Below are 16909 nucleotides of genomic sequence, written 5' to 3' on the forward strand. Positions count from 1 at the left end.
AATATGACTTTAAAAATAGAGACCATATATAAGCAGTTGTAAAAAGTTATTAAAATATGTTATCTTGCTATGGATACACAGTGGAGAACAGGCAAAATATAATTTAGCAGAAATTTATAATACATATTTTAGAGCTTTGTTTCATCAAGCTTAATATTTTAAAATACTTCACCTCTTTCTTTCTCCCATCTTCATTTCATGGAAATATACACTTGCCCTCAGTAAAGTCCAGAAACCGAAAATAGTCTCATAAACACATCAACATTTTCCTTTTATCAGACTCCTTACAATTGCTTAACACTGAATAGTGCAGAAATGTAGCTTTCCATCAAGGGTACAGTGTGCTGCCCTGCGCTGTGTGGGAGACTTGAAATTGTTCAGACTTACGGTCACTTGGTTACCACATTACACTCCAAGAATATAGTAGGTAAGCACTCTGGGGGGTGAAAAGTATCTTTTCTGAGCTGTGAGGGTTTAGATAATGGACAAACAATGATGGATTTCACGGTGATGGATTCATTTGATTTCCACAGAATCTCTATGAGATTATTCTTGAACATAGTATACTCATTCCTTTCCTCCTTGGCAATGTACATTTTCTAGGTCAAATCATGCTTTTTAGAGCATTTCTAAATGTCTTCCTCTAGATGTTTTCAAGTTTTGCACTCACATTTGCTAGCCACTAATAATATTCAAACATAATAACTAGTATTTATATTTCTATTTCTAAAAAAGTAGAGTCTTATCTTCTCACATAGAAATACATTAATAAAAACACCAAGGACTATTTTAATCTTTTCAACTACTATTGTTATTTTTTAACTACTTCATATGCTCAAATAATTTATCTTAAGAGTATTCCTTTTTTCACATATTCTACATTCAGTAGTCAGCAAACAGTATTTGCTGTCAAATAATACAGTCAAACCCTAGTTTGACTGTGTTTGACAATATTCTAGTATAATTCTAAAATATGGACAAATAAAGTGCACTTATACAACAATTTGTGTGAAAAGTATACCATTCAAATAGCGAAAGATTATAAATGTTCGTATGAGAAAAAAATTTTTATTTCTTGATTATATCATTTATACAGCATCTTAGCTAATTATAATCTAGGTTTTCTCTTGGTTGTTGATTTTTTTCTTTCATTACTGGAATTCTTTATATATAGTTATCTTGTCTAAATTGTGAATCATTAATTTTAGTAATATGAAAAATGGTAACATAGCATAGTCTTTAACTGGATGAAAGATTACAGAAGCTAAATTTTGCCATTATTGGCAACTTATTAAGACTGAATTAAAGAACAGAAGTAAAGAAATACTCATACTTTAATAATGTCTCAGCAAGAACTCACCAGCATTAAATATTGAATTCAGAATCTAACTTCAATTATGAAAACTTGGGGCCAAAATATGTTTATAATACATGAAGAAAGAGAATAAACTTACACTAAATATAGATTAAGATAAATAGTATATTATCCTAATTTGTGGCATGAGCAATTTGTATAAATTATTCTATTTCAGCTCCATCCTAGAACAAACTATTAAATATTGCTTATGAGAATTCTTTCTCTGGAGATCCAGACGATGGGGGCAAATAAATCAGCCCAACATCATATTTTGCCACACAATTTCCCAATAACTATAATTCCAAAAACAAGAAAATCCTGAACAAGATCTTTTTTAAGTCTTAACTCAGAAAACTATATCCCACTTTGTTGCCACCACTGTATATATATTAAACTAGTTCTAAATTTGATATGTGGCAGCAAATCAAAAATATTTAATTTTTGTTAAAACTTCAAGTATATATATATAACATATAATTTTTAATAATATATATATATATTTTCTCTCCTTTGTAGAAAATTAGATGATCTGTATTAAGAGAGTAGTTTTCTTTTCTGCCTGATGGTTCAGATATCTATGTATCTGAAACAAATCGAAAGGTTTAGAGGAAATTCAACCAATAAAATATATACCAAATTGCTGAATATGAATTTCCAGAGTTTTGTTTTTGGTTAATGTATCTTTTTTTTCCCCCCCGAGTTTCCAACCTCACAAAGAAGAAGAGCAGAGGGCTGGCAAATACTGGCTTAATTATCCCCATCAGTCTCAGAGACAAGGCGCTTAAGAGTTTTAGCTGCTGTAAACACTCCCTTGATAGCAGATAAGGAATCTGCTGAAAGGAGGTTTTGTCTGGGGAAAGCTCAGGGGCACAACAGTTAATCATTAGTGCAATATTGTATATGCATTACTACATCAAAGGAAACAGAACCCAATATTCTATTGTGAAGATTTTCTGTATTTTCTTAAAGGTAAGGAAACTAATGCTAATCAGGGGGGAAAAAATTAAATTGCATTTGCTGCAGAAACAAAGTATGTTCTACTTTTCATTCATTTTTTTCTCTTCAAAATAGAATGTCACTGTTATTTTGTTTTTCAATACATGCCTGCAAGGATATACAAAGTTTCCACTGAAGTCAAAGATGTAACTTTTGTCTTAAGAAAAATTTGCACCTTTGTATCTAAATGCATTCATCAGAACCAGAGAATATCATATAACCTTATTTTATCACAACACTAGAAGCAAACCAATGTTCTTCTTCCATATCAGTACTGTGTTTGTCCAGGAATCTATTTGTGGAAAACTGACACCTCACTGTCCCTAACAAAGAACCTTTCTATCACATCAAAATGAAGGCATCCACAATGACCTCCTATTCTTTAAATTTAATAGACTTCCTATTGTCCCAGAATCGGAGAATCTTAGAGACTTCCAAAGGCTTCAAAATATCTTTCCAGAGTTAACTTCCACTCTCTCTCACCCCTTCTGCCACTATGCACTAGAAAAACAAAAACTTTTCAGTGTCACACACTCCTTGCCCTTTCCCACACCCCATCCTCAACAAATAAGATTTCTTCTGATCGGATGCTGGTCTTCCAGTCCTCATCTCTACAAATTCACCTTTCCCAGAAACTCCCAGTCTCATCTGTGACTTCCTTCATAAACCATCTCTGTTTTTGTTTTCCTTGTGCAATTGGAAGTAATCTCTTTTTCTCCTGGAAACTTCTTTATCAACGCTTATCATAGTAATGCCCGTTCTAATATTTGGTACATTGTGGGCCATTAGTAAATGTTGCTAAAAGACTGAACATAGTAGAAACTGTCTGTTTTTATTAATGATTGTTGTATAGATGTTTAGTGGGATTTTAAGGAGGGTAAGACAATTTTTTTCTACCACAAAAAGTGTAGTCACTTTCGACATTTCTAGGTTTCTTAGAGGGGAGAAATTAAAATATGGAGTACTTACTATGCAGCAGGCACTATACTAAATGTTTTACCTCTTAATAAATCTACATATGATTATTAATCTGTAATGCTGCCCTATCAGTGTGTGTCTAATACATAAATTGTCCACTTTTCATTTTTGATTAAAGATTTGGTAGCATACACTTAGGTCTACTTAATAGCTTGTGAAATTGAAACGTATATCTTATTTAGCTATTTGTTGAAACATGTATATCTTATTTAGCTATTTATAAGTTCAAACTTCGCTATTGTCACATCTGATATAACCCCATTGTGTTAATAGATGTTTCTCAGAGGAAATTTTTAGTTTTTCTCTTAATTCATAGCCAAGTCTATATAAATTCTAAATGAGGGAGTTCAACTTTAAGCAAAGAAAAGTTACTTGAACTGGTGAAGGGGCTAAATTTTTTTTTAACTGTTATGTTTTACAAATGTGTGGTCTCTGTATTATCCCAATTCTATCCTAAAAATCTATAAAGAATTGTTTTTGCTATGGATTAGTTTCAGTATAAACCAATTTTCTATAATAAAATTTCAATGTGGTTCATATGACTTACATGTGTAAAGCCTTAATTGTCTTGATTTTAGGTATTCAGGAAGATTCTATATTATTTGGGTCAAATCACATGTACTCCTTACCTAGACGCCACTAGTCAAATAAACCAGGTGATATTTCAGACTGACTTGAGTATCAATACATTTCTCAAGGCTGACACTAAGAGAGAGTGGCTCTTTCTGGACCTGGTATAAAGAGGAGATATTTTGAATATGGATTCTATATAATGTAAACGCTATCAAAACGGTAATTCTGACCTTCGAAAGCATATTGCATTGCAGAATGTTATTACAAATTAACTCTTTTGCTGACCCTCTTATTAAATAATCAGAAATATGAAGCAGGCTTTCTATAGTAGAAAATAAAACCCACAGTGCGTGGGAGTAAATAGTTTGAAGACAGCTTTTCCTTATCAATGATGAATAATGATGATTAGGGCAATAGGTTTGTAGCTTGAGGTCCACTAATTCTAATCCATTTCTGGCACCTGCCAGATATATTGCTTCTGGAAAATTATTTAACCTCGCGATCCTCAATTGGTTCATCCACTATAAAAGGATAACATCTATCTGGCAAAATGTGGCACATGGTCATTACGTTATCATTTGATAATATGAAAAACAGCAGAAGTATGAAAGTTTCTCTCTCTATATAATCAGCCTTTTTAACCTTGGATATTGAAACAGAGAAACAAATATATCAATTTAAATTATGCTGCCTCTGAGGCCTGAATCACAACAAAATGGAGCTAGAGTTCATTCTTTTTTCTAGATATACTTTTCTTATATTGTAAGATAATACAAAATTAAAATTGGGATAAATAGTATTAGTGTCATTTCTTCAGGCATAAACTTTTTGGACCATCATATTGATTATCTATGTTTTGCAATATCTGATATTGCAATATTCTAATACCTCCAGGTGTATCAACATTTTATATATAAATGTGTATTTTAAATGCATATATTTAAAATATATAATGTTTAATAATTTTAATACATAAAATATGTATAATAAATTGTAGCCATATAAAGCATATAATTTGCATATACATAACTTTTTATAATAGTTTCACAAAGGAAGTTTTTTCTAGGTTATAAAATTTTTTGAGACAATTTAATTGAATATTGCAAGGAGTTATAACATCTCATTTCAAACTATAAATATTTTTCTGCTCTGTTATTGTAAAATTCTGAATTCAATAACTAGTATTTTGGTCTCCTTTCCTAGTAGAATCTGGCAAAATCATGACTTTCAAATATTTAACCGAATACTTCCAACAGTATGCTAAAACAAAGCTTAATAGGTTGAAATGAAATAGAAATAAGTTAACTAAATGGACAGCCAAATCAGTAGCTAATTTTAAAGAAATCACTAAGAAGGCTTATAGTATATACTTTTAGATCATAAACTATGTGTTTTATGTTTTACACATATACCCACATACTATTTTTTCTTAGCAACCATAAGTCCATTTTGATGTATTAAAAGTTTACCCCAAGTCTTCAAAAAATATATAACTGTCACTTAAGTTAATGTGATTTTTTTTCTCCTGATACCGGTACCAAATGTGCTCACAAATGCTGAGTTACATTGCCCCCAAACTGCTACATCTTGTTCTTAACTTTAAGAATGGCTCATAAATAGCAGTATTTCCTAAATAGAAAATTTCATTTAACCAAAACAGATATGAAGTCACTACTAACAAAATCTTTATGAATATGCAATAATTCAATAGAAATGTTGAATAAAATGTTGTAATTCTGATCTGAGTAACAAGGATATAAATTAAAACATATACACAAATGTATATCTAAATATTCTTTCATAAGCAAAGTTACACTTCTTAAAAGAGCTATAAGTTAACAGGTATAATTATAAAACAATTGAAATCAAAATAATGCAATTGCCAAATATCATTTGTAGCTGTTATATCTAAATCTCTTTTTTTTCCTGTTTGGGCCATGATAATTTAAAAGGGTACATTATCTGCCTGTAAACACATGAATTTAATACATGAACAAGTCTTTCTAGTCATTGACTGCAACAAATAATTTACATTTGGCAATAAATATATCTAAGGCATCTGCATTTGCTGCTTTCTTAAAAAATAAACTTGCCTATGGCCATGCTATCCTGAACAAGCTTGATCCCGTCAGATCTCGGAAGCTAAGCAGGGTCGGGCCTGGTTAGCACCTAGATGGGAGACCACCTAGGAAGACCAGGTGCTGTATGCGTAAAAAATAAAAAGTGAGAGACTGTAAGTTGACAAGGTCCTTGCAATCTGTGAGGTCAACTAAGGGTTGCCTCATTTAAAAAAATGATAAAAATTAAAAATAAAAAAATAAACTTACATATTTATTTTAAAAAGTTATATAAAAATTTGTTAGATAATTCAATTTATATATAAATTTACACTAGAATATAATTTTTTCGCTTTTTACAAATTGGAACAAATAAAAAGGTAAGCTTTGTCTACTTGACTAATCCAATAAGTTCAATGAAATAATATAACCCAGTTATCTACAGAATAATTGATAGTTTCATGTTTAAATGGTTACGGAGGTACCAAGTAAACACAGGTACAAACTATAAGGACTTAAAAATAAATACTTAATTTCTCAAATTGAATGTTATAAAACACAACTCTGGATATTTGTATCTGATTTTCTTTTGAACCTATCATAAAGTAATATCGCAGCTAAACTGGCTTCTGTACATGACTACAAATAGATTTACAAAATTTTCAAGAACTACAATTTGTTACCGCCCATGATTTCCACTATGATTTGAACTATGACTCACAGATACCAAACAGGTAATGGGAAGAGGATCAAGGGTAGGAATAATTATGCTTACAGATGCTAACATGTTGATATATAAAATGAATATTATAAGAAGAACCATGAAAACCATCTAGTGAATACTGTGGAATGGAACAATTTCACACATCTTTAGGAAGCTGGACAGTTTTATTAAAGAATCTATATATGTAGTAAAAATGTATTTCAATTGTGGAATATTGCATATCTCAATACTGAGCTAAAACTTCTTACTTTGCTTCTTTGCATAGTTCTAATTCCTTCTGCAATTAGCCATTCTTTTGAATCAACCTAGCATACAGCTAGTTGATTGTTTAGGAAGATGGGAGGAAAGAGAGATGGGAGAATACTCGGGAAGTGATTCAGAGCATGTATTGCCAAAAATTTTTACACTGTGCACGCTATGCTTTTCCAAGTTGTCCTGTGCCCAATTAGAACCTGAATTTTTTTTCTTTTAAAAAAAATGAATTTCTGTCTCAAGCCCCTTGACTCCTACTACTGCTAATAAAGAATTCTCAGTCAGCAATTTGCAGAGTAGGGAAGCCGGGGATAATGGAACTGGGCAGCCTTTACATGCAAAACAAAACACCAAAGAAAGGGAACAAAAAGGCTGACAAACAATGTAAGCTTTCCCATAAGGTTTATATTTATTTTCCCCCCTTTCACATATACCATAAAAAAAACCTGAATAGCTGTGACCATAATGATGCAAAGTTTTGATTATTACGGCGTATTATACCTTCACTATTCAGGAGAGGGCAAAAAAGTTTTGTGGCTCATCAAAAGAAGCTGGGAATGAGAGCCAAGGCCACTGACACTTGTGGTGGCAGATTAAGCTGTGAGCAGACTCTCAATAAATTCCATTCTCCCTCATCCCAAAATACACTATTCTGGCTATTAAGACTGACTTGCATTCTGTGCATGCCAGTACACTATCCATTCAGGATCACTTATTTCAGAAGGGCAGTCTTGAATTAGGAAGCTGTAACAGATTAGTTGTGTGTGTGTGAGTGAGTGAGTGAGTGTGTGTGTGTGTGTGTGTGTGTGTGTGTGTGTGTAACAGACTGCTAACTATGAATGATTACACTCTGCTTCAAGTTTAAATCAATCACGTATTTTTAGAAAACATGGAAATCTTTTTAAGCAAAAAAAGTATCTGCTCTTTTAATTTTTGAACCAGTAATGAGCTTTTCTGTCACCTCAAATACCTATGAGAAACACAAAATAAAGTTGCAAAGACATATAACTAAATCAGCAAATGAAAGTGTTCAAAAATATATAAGCTTATATATGAATAAAATGCCCAAATTATCTTGTGAACTCTTTGATTTTCTGAAAGTTGTTTTGGAAAAATGTATTCCTATTTGGAGAATATATAAATCATAAGACTTAGGGAGAAAACATGAGGCAAATAAATTGTAATAATGCAAAGAAAACCATAATTATTCTGAATGAAATTATAGGAAATAAAACAATATTAAAGACCATAAACCAAACGTCATTAAAAATATTGACAATCTATTGCAAATCTTACATTATTGTTCACACTGAAATAACTACAAGAAAAAAACATAACCTTGTTTCAAACTGAATTTTAATAAAAATATTTCCTCCACTACAAACAATTTTGAGTTAATAAATAAAGAGTACATGTAGTCTGATAAGTCTGATAAGTCAATAAACTGTTTCTTACATATTTTATGATATCCTTCTCTCATTTATATATATGCTTTACATTTTTTATCTATAAATCAAGAGTGTTTTCAAGCTAACAAGCACACAAAAACCAAAAAATATGTTCAAATTTATAAGACCTTGTAAATAACAAGTACATGTGGAGGAGAATTGCTTCCTATGAAGGAAACTGTTTTTACTCAGTTTCAGGAAGTATGTATTGAAGGTGAAAGCCTCCTCAATCACGTCAGCCAAATCAAGACTGGCAATTAAGCACATAGCAGACACAACCCCTTCAAACGCAGCGAAGTTCCCTAAACATTTATCATATGTCACTCAGTGACAGTGAGGCAAAAAAGACAGGTATCACCATTCAAGATGCAATTCTCCTAAGAAATATAAATATGATTGTCAAAATCTGCAAAGAGATCACTTACACACCATTCACAGAATAAGAATAACACTGAAACAAGTATTAGAATACTGTCTCTGATGCTCGCTATGGCCAATCTGATAGAAACCTGATTCATGTTAAGAATCTTGACAGTTTTCATCTTCCTCTGGCCTAATTTGTCCAAGATAAGATTAAACGTACTGTTTCCTCCAAAAAACAATAATAGATTAAAATGACAATTAGGTTATTATTCCAGCTTCAATGGACTGCTTACACATTAGAGAACATATAGAAATTATGAAGAAAAAAAAGAATATTGACCTTGACCAGATCCATGGTACAAATTACACCTGTCTATGTTACAGATGCCAAGATTCTTTAAAGAGAAACCTGAGATCACACAGTATATGGAGAGGTCTGCAGCTTCCACGCATCACATGGTCACGCTCTCAGAAAGTGTTGCTATGGCAAGGTGTGAATAATAGATTTCTATTAACATTTCTAGGTGATTTTCTCATTAACATTTTTTCCTCACAAAAGTATCATCGATAAAATGTATGGCTATATAACTTAGACCATTTAATATCCCTTTTTGAAGAATATCAAAAATCGCTTTTTAAATTGTTCCCGCTTTCAACTTTAAGGGTTAAACTGTATGATTAAGAAAGGGCACGTATTCATTTAAATGGTTTGTAACCACTCTCTCCACAAAATTTTATGGATGTTATAAAATCATTCAATAGTATATTGTTTTTATTAAAAATGATTAATTATAGCTGTATAAATTAATCTGAAATTGATAAATGGTCTCTGTAATGGACTGAATTGTGTCCTCTAAATATTCATATCTTGAAGCACTGACCTAATAATATAACTGTATTTGAAGACAAGGCCTTTAAGGAAGTAATTAAAGTTAAACAAGGTCATAAGGGTGGGCCCTAATCAAATAGGACTGGTTTCTTTATGAGAAGAGAAAGAGATGCTAGAGATACCTCAATCTCATGCACATAGTAGAGGCCACACATGGACACAGCGAGATGGCTGTCATTTACAAGCCTTGGAGTGAGGCCCCAGAATAAAATATCTTTTCCTAGCACCTTGATCTTGGACATCCAACCTCCAGAACTGTGAGAAAGTAAATTTCTGTTGTCTAAGTCATCCAGCACGTGGTATTTTGAAATACGCTAATTTTGTTTAATATAGATTGTCTTTTCTTATTTTGCATCTTAAAAATCACTTTGAAAATTGCACTTCTCAAAAATATTTTGAGGAGCCTAGGAAGATATAAAAAAATGAGGCATTAAAGAAAGACATAGGTTAAAAACAGTAAATTAATAAAATAATGACTAGCTAACCAAAGACTAATTCAGAAGAGTATAAAGAACTAGCTTGGAGAATGCCAAAAATCTAGTTACAGAAATTGTCTTTGGTAGCTACTTAGAAATATAAGGGAATTAATTATCATAGATTGCCTTGAATACATTTCTATGGAAGTTACAAAAACTGATACATTCTTAGCTACATAAAGCACCATGGGCCCTCAATTTGAAACTTTCAGGGTTTATGATTTTCATTGAAATTAATGGGAATTAAGAAAATGTTATGTATTATTGTATTATACACTTAAAATTTATATAATTTTATTAACCAATGTCACCTCAATAAATTTAACTAAAAAAAGAGTTTAAAAAGGATATATTCAGTTAATATTGATAAGGTAGTTTCCTTAAACCTAAAAAGGTTAAAGCATAATACATTCTGTATTGGGTATAAAGAAATATTGAAATGAAGATAATGCTGTGATAGTGAATACATTATCTATTTCTCAATATTTTTAAAATAATTAAATGTTGTAGAGAAATTTAAAAAAAGAAAATGTGTAACATATTGGCATTATTATTCTCATTTTTACTTCCCATTACATTAACAGTTTTATCTCCTACTTTCAAATCCAAAATCTTATTAATATTTTAATGTTCAGAATCACAAAATCCATTTATATTTCTATTAAAAAACATAACCCTTGGGTGCCAATTGCCTTAAAAACTGCATGTATTCACATAGTTTCAACAATAACATGAATAACAACAAAGCTTTATCACTTGTTCTCTTGACCCAGGTCCTCATTTTTTACCTCTTATCAAATCCATAAATTTCTACCTAACAAGCTTTAAGTCACCTCAACCATAATATATCTATTCCCTAATTTTATTTCTCCCATAGAACCGCTTTTTCTTAACTGCTTCTTGTTGTAACAAGCGCTATCATCTTAGAAATCATTTGGTGACTAACTGAATATAAACTAGATATTAGGGGTAAAACACTACCAAGTTTCTACCAGGTTTTCAAGGAAAGCCTGCTTCCTGTGAGTCTCACCCTCTAGATTTCACTACCCCACAACAGGAAAAGGTGATCACTGCTTTCCCCCATCTTATTGGTCCCAGTACGACCTACCTCTTCTAATCCTCATACCTACCATTTCAGATTCACCTTTACATACCACTACCATAATGCTTCCTGTATAAGCATCACTAATAGTATCCTATTTTATTTTTTTAAAAATCTAATCTAAAAAGTCTCTTGTTGGCTTAAGTCCTTCAAAATCCTGTTTTTTCTCTTCCTACTTATCCAAACACATTCTCTGCTCTACAAAATCAGTTTCTTTATCATCTTAAATACTTACAAATGCTCAAAACTGTGTTTTTCCCTTGCATATTCATTTTCCATTGCCTACACCGATTTCCTTTTACCTCACTCTTAACTAAATAAATACGTATTTATCACTACTCTGTGCCATCTTTTAACACCCAATAGAAGTTCCACTGAATTCATTAAGTCTTTCCAAATTACACCAGTGTTCACTCATTTGTTACCTTTGTTTCCAGTATTTTCAATAGCTACCCTTTTGGATAGCTTACTATTGCCGCATGGCCAATTAAACAATTTACATACATTATCCCTTTTGTTCCACTCACCACCTCTGTGAGGTAAATATTACAATTCCCATTCCATAAATGATGAACCTGAGGCTCAGAGCCCTCACAGCACTTAGTCCAAACCACAGGAGTTACTACTAAATCTATACTGCTTTGTGTAGGTCACTATTATTCAGTGTCCCCAATTAGATTATAAGTGCTTTGAGGACAGAGAGCATGACTTATTTTTATCTTTGCCTACAGTACTGCAGTGCAACACTGTGCTGAACACTTAAAGGTCATCAATCAAATTAGTTGATTAATAAATTAAATGTTCAAAGCTATAGCTGGGTTGCTCAGGTCATACGAGTGAGACTTCACCATAAAAAGTCATATGAAGTCTTATTTTGAGCTAAGAGGCTACTCTCTCCACTCCACTTCATGAGAAATAAAAATACACATGAAAGAGATAAAGCGTTAGGTAGGCAAGAAAATGGTTTGTGTGAACAAGAAAATTGAAATTTAGTAGCGAGGTTATTATACCATGAACACTTTTCTATTTTGCGAAGTAAGATAGTAATAGTATACAAATATTTTTAAATTATATTACATTTTCTCACTTTAAAATTTAAAAAATCCAATATTGGCATAGACTAGAAGATGTGGAACTTCATTTACAATATTGGAGAGCCTGAAGAACATGAGACCCGATGGTGATAGGCCAAGTTTGAACTGAGTCCTCCACCAACCAGTCCTACATCTCAATTCTCCTTTCACCTTACCTAATAAATAACATAGTTTGGTCAAAAATAGGGAAACCAAACATAAAGAATAGCTATTTTCTTTCTTTGATATAGAGCAAAGAACCTCATGTTGACCTTGAATCCTATAGATCAACGGTCCACCACCTTTTTGGCACCAGGGACCACTGATGATCTGAGGTGGAGCTGAAGCGGTGATGCTGGAGCTGGGGAAGGGCTGCAAATATAGATGAAGCTTTGCTCTCTTGCCTACCTCTTATCTCCTGCTATGCAGTCCTGTTCCTAACAGGCCATGTACCAGTACTGGTGCACAGCCCGGGGCTTGGGGATCCCTGCCATGTGATGTCCCTCACTGTGTCTATGACCAACTACTTACACTTCTTTGTACACTACTTTTTATTTTCTACTCCATTGCAGTCATACGTGCTTCTCCTTGCCTGAAATAGCTTGTTCACTCAATTGTCTCTTGAGATAAGTTTAACACTAAATAACAAAACCAAAACCAAACAACAAAAAAAGTAATTGAAATTGATACTGAAAGTAGTAGAAGAAATCTCCAAAGTTAACTCTATTTAATATTTTTGTACTTGAAGATTAAAATTATATAAATGATAACTTCTATTAAGTGGTAAGTATATTCCAGACTTTCTGCTGAAAATATTACATATATTATCTAATATAATAGTAAACATAAATCCAACAAGGTAGATATTATATTGTCTACATTTTAGAGACTAGGAAACAAGGGTAAAGAATTTAAGTAACTTGTCTAATGTTATACAGCTAGTCAGTGCAATAGAGACCAACATGAACTCAGGAACAACAGATTTGATACTATAGTGTGAAGGGAGCACCATTCATAATAATACACTACTACAATGCTTTTTGCTAAATTATTAATCAAGTTATAGCAATGACTTTTTTTAGGAAACATTTTTTTTGCAGTCAATGAAACTGGAGGTAGAGCCACAATAATTACAATAGCAATAGTTTTCATCATTATATGCTGCTTTATTTACTCAAAAATGATAACAGGATTTTTACAATCTATTATAGGTTTCTAAGCAAAGTAATTAAGAATTAAAGTACTAAGAATAATTTTGTAGCAGTTTTAATAATTTTAAAAGTTAAAAACATAAAATAAAAGAAATTAAATTATTATATTTTTAATACAAAATTGTTGAAAGCTGACTATGTGTATATATACATTATCACATACTATACATTGTTATGTAATATGTATATATACACATATGTAATGACCATGAATTGATTTAAATATATGTAATTACTGCAAATACAGTTTATACAAAAAAAATACAGCACTTATTTTTTTGGTTTCTAATTTTTTAGAAAACCAGCAATAATGCTATAAATTATATTACACCTTTGGCTAAACCATTTCTAAGAACTTAATAGAGACTTTTGCCTGTAAAAGAAGTCAGTGATAAGTATTACCAATCTCTACATAAAGTACAGAAATGATAAAAAACAAAAAACTAAGGGTACAGCCAACATAATGTAACAAAATAAAACAAAAAGCCAACAATCTAAAGAATGTATATGCATTCTCTCTCTGTGAAGACCTTATAATAGGTTTGAACTTGCATAAATGCAAATGATGTTTCTGTTCATTTCTTTCAAAGTTATCATTTTTCGTATTTTATCTAGGGTTTTAGAAGGCTTCAATTTTTAAGAAGTCAACCTATCTGAAAATGTTGTGAATATAAAACATATACATATATTCATAAACAGGAAGAGCTGGTGCATTACAAGGTGAGACAGATAACAAGGATAGTGTACTTTCTGTTGTTCATGTCCAGAAAGGTACCTATTAATCTGTCTTTGTACTCTGCTTTTAGAAATTAACAAATAAAGGAAGTTGTATATGATTTGGGGCAGTGTAATTTCCTTCAGTGACTGAGTTACTCTGTGATAGGACCATAGCAGACAATGCCCACGTTCACAGGAGAAAATAAAAAAGACTGTTAATTTATATATTTACCAAGAATATCTTTAAACATAAATATCAGAGAAAAAAGGTGCTGCTCTTCTCCTAGACTGAAATTAATACATGAATGAAAGATTCATATATTCATGCTAATGATTGTTTAATACATCCTAATTAGAAGAAAAGTGTCTTGGTCTACAACATGAAACTAAGCAGAAGTAAGATATCCTCTTATGGAACATTTATAAATTCCAATAAATCACACACCTTAAAACCAAGCCAGATGAATATCATGTATATGGGAAAATCTGACAGAAGCTCTCACTTCGAGTATGTATAATAATCTCTTTAAAAGTTAGGAAAGATACATCACAGTAATATTGTTGTGGCAATAAATATCATTAAGCTGTTCTATTATAAACATCAACCCAAGATTAAAGAATTACACATATAACTAAATCAAAGTGAGGTTTACCTGATTAAGCATAGTCATTTGATACTTAATCCAGCCTGATCTTTTAACAACAAATAGAACTGGCACAAAAATTATACAATTTATATAACTCTTCTCACCAAAGCCACGCATTGTATATGTGGTTTGTGGTTTGAAGTTTTATCAATAGCAAGTTGCTGGGAAATTCTGAAGAGATCTTTTATTTCCAGAATCATAAAGGTGGTAGTAGAATGACTGCAGTATGGGAAGTACTTATATGTCCCTAGCAATCAAAATATATATTGGAGAGAACACTATAATAATATCAAAATATAGATCTGCACAGTCTCAACAGAACCAATGTTCCTTGTCTGAGTCAATAAGGTAAAAGAAACCTGCACTGAGTACTAAAATCTTTGACAATTGTACCTCAGAGATGAAGATACCACACACTATCAGAAAACATTAAGATAGTCAGGAAATATTAACTGCAAGAAATACTTCTTTATGTTCGACGTGGATTTGGGAAATTAGTCTTGACAGAGTTGCCTTCATTCATTTGAATGCCATTATTCAAGTCTCTCATTTTTTTCTTTCCTTGGTCAAATTTTCTCGACTTTATAAACATTTTGCTTTTAGCCTTATTTATCTTTTTGATTGTTTTTGTGGCTCCATGAAATACACTTTTTCAAAGTTTTGACAATATTAGCTGAATAGAGCACAGTTTCTACACTGTACATTTAGACTAACCCAGAGTCTATACTGGAACAAAATTATATTATATCCTATGCACTACCAATGTATTAGCTAACAATTTATAAAGTTCTGAATAGAAATGCAGTAGTGATTATCATTTATGATACTTTTGACACTAAGTATTTAGAAGAGATGATTTCTCTCATTTTAAAAATGAAGAATTTAAGTATTCTTAAAAAATTTTAACATTCATTATTATAAGCCCCTGATTGTCTTTTCTTTAACAATTTTGAATATTTTATGTCATCATATTTAAAGTGAGTAAAATCAAAGTCCACATTCATTTACCACTCAGCATCGGGGCTGAAGTGTTCAATTTTTGTAAATTCACAGTCAAAATCTTCAAACTTTAGCTGACATTTTCTATCAAAATATTTTATTTGATTATCTAAAGAAAAAAGAACACAGTCAAATACTAAGTGTAGTAAAGCACTAGCAAAATAAATGAATCTCATGAAACAGTTATCCTCAAAGCCATTATTGTTATCCTATGCTCATTCACTCATTTTAAAAAGATCTTACATTTCTACACAACAAAGTAGTTGTCAATATGCCAGTAACCACATGATAAAAAATAACACAGCTATGTGAAGTTCAGAAAAAGTTTCCTTATTCAGCTCTCCATGGATTAAGGAATGAGTGCAATACACTATACCCAAATGCACTTCAATGAAAACTTACCAATAGAAAGAAACAACATATAAATAGACTCAATGTCTGTATAGACTACCTTTAGTAACACCTGATAGGAATGATCACTGAGAATTACCTGAGCCCAAAAGATCTTTAAAAAAAAAAAAAATCTGTGTCTATGAATTGCCAAGAAGGCCATTTCCACAGCTCTTTACCTTTAATAAGCTATTTTGGCAAAGGAAGAAAAGAAAATGAAAAAAACTCAAATAGACATTATCATCACAAGATAATAAATGATACAATGAGAAAAAATCTAAATGAATCCCTCTGCTCTAATGTTTTCAAAAAGGAAATTCAACTTTCCTATCACATTTACATTTCTTTCATATAACTCTTTACATTGTGTGTATTCACATGCATACATGTATGTTTCTGTACTGCCCATATAACAATTATAAATGGTAAAGATGTTTGTATTTCCAAATGGCCTAAAATTTATGAGAAAAATACCGTATGAGTAATATTTAAATACATATAACAAATATTTAATAAAACTTTAATATATAAGTATGGTTTTAATATATACTTTCAAAATATATTTTTATGAAGTATGCTATCTTAAAATAAGTGAGCTACATTTCTGACATCAGTTTCTTAACCCAATACATCAATCGTGAATCTGTTCCTACTGTG

At 31.4% G+C, this 16909-nt stretch overlaps 1 protein-coding gene and 1 pseudogene across 1 annotated transcript in view; one reads left to right on the forward strand and one right to left on the reverse strand.

Annotated features, from left to right (window-relative positions):
• The window catches only part of ERBB4 (erb-b2 receptor tyrosine kinase 4), a 988299-nt gene that overhangs the window by 827631 nt on the left and 143759 nt on the right, over nt 1-16909 (reverse strand). The window lies entirely within an intron of this gene.
• Nucleotides 5996-6114, forward strand: LOC112477121 (annotated as a pseudogene).

This window comes from Pteropus alecto, unplaced genomic scaffold (assembly GCF_000325575.1).
Source record: "Pteropus alecto unplaced genomic scaffold, ASM32557v1 scaffold182, whole genome shotgun sequence".
Lineage (NCBI taxonomy): Eukaryota > Metazoa > Chordata > Mammalia > Chiroptera > Pteropodidae > Pteropus > Pteropus alecto.